General features: G+C 26.5%; 1 protein-coding gene and 1 non-coding gene across 3 annotated transcripts in view; one reads left to right on the top strand and one right to left on the bottom strand.

Moving 5' to 3' along the window:
* The window catches only part of LOC100573020, a 36245-nt gene that overhangs the window by 26405 nt on the left and 8461 nt on the right, over positions 1–1379 (top strand). The gene's annotated exons all lie outside the window — the stretch shown is intronic.
* TRNAA-UGC lies at positions 785–856 on the bottom strand. Its single transcript has one exon. It is a non-coding gene; the product is annotated as a tRNA-Ala (tRNA).

The following is a 1379-nucleotide window of genomic DNA, read 5'->3' on the forward strand; positions in this document are numbered from 1 at the left end:
TCTTTATGTGAGTTTCCAATACACAGCATACTAATCAATACATAGATACAACTGATACATAGATACTCTGTGGGGACAGTGTGAAATTTACAGTAATTATTAACAATATAATATAGTAGCTTCGGTTTGTGATGATCTTTATATTTAATAATAAACTATTTAATTAAAATGTATGTATAATAAAACCTAGAGAGATTTATTCTACGAATATAAATGGTAATTTATTATGTATAGCGAGTCCTTCAAAACTGATAGACATATACTTATTTTGTTTGTGTGGTACATTCGTTTATTGTACAATTGTACAATGTTTATTCTACATGTATTTTTATCTGTGACGAATATCATTATTTTAAAATGAAAAGATAGTTATTTATACATATTATCTACTATATTAATACATACTGGCTACTTATATAGTTTGTCTTTATAGTCTATAGACGTACGCTGATGTTAAATCAATAATAAAAACAAAATACCTTGGCTACGCCACTGGCATACGCAGCGGGTAGGCATACCAGGTATTTGACAATTTCATTTTTACCTTTATAACATACACATTTATTATTGAATACTATGCTAATTTTAACCTTTGTTTAACAAATATAAATTAAAATTATCGTATTTAGTATTGAACCATATAATAATACTATACAAATACTATATAATAATAATTATCAATTTACTAAATAAATATTACAAAATATAGTTATACATTTTTTTTATTAGTATAATAATATATTAAATTATAATTCATCGCAAAGAAAAATAATAAAAAATATCTTGGAGATGCCGGGGACCGAACCCGGGGCCTTTCGCATGCAAAGCGAACGCTCTACCACTGAGCTACATCCCCATGTTAAAGTAACTTGTTGAATTGAAGTTATTTAACAAATGTAAATTTTAAGCGATATATTTGAAAGTATAGTATTAAAATGGGGCTGGGGGGCTGCATAAATCGGGAAAGTAAAAGCCTGGAATATATTTAACGGGAACAATAATATACAGTAAAGTATAGTAAAGTATTAGCAGGAAAATTATTACACAGGAAACTGATATTCCGGAAATATATTTTGGGGAAAATATTATTCAGGAAAATAAATTTCGGGAAATTATTTGCTGAAAGAATATTACGTGGGAAAATTAAATTCAGGAAACATTTTTTTGGTAAAATACTTCTTAAGAAGGATTGAACTGGAACAATATTAAATTGGAAAATTTGGTTTGACAATTATTAATTTTGAAAACTGATTATGATTGATCAACATGAATATTTTTCCAAGAATAAAAATATGATATTTTTGTATTTATATTATTCATTATGACACTAACAATAATAAGAATATTCAAAATCGCCTCGATCATTCCCTAGTAAACTT

Source organism: Acyrthosiphon pisum, chromosome A3 (assembly GCF_005508785.2).
Source record: "Acyrthosiphon pisum isolate AL4f chromosome A3, pea_aphid_22Mar2018_4r6ur, whole genome shotgun sequence".
In the NCBI taxonomy this organism is placed as follows: Eukaryota; Metazoa; Arthropoda; class Insecta; order Hemiptera; family Aphididae; genus Acyrthosiphon; species Acyrthosiphon pisum.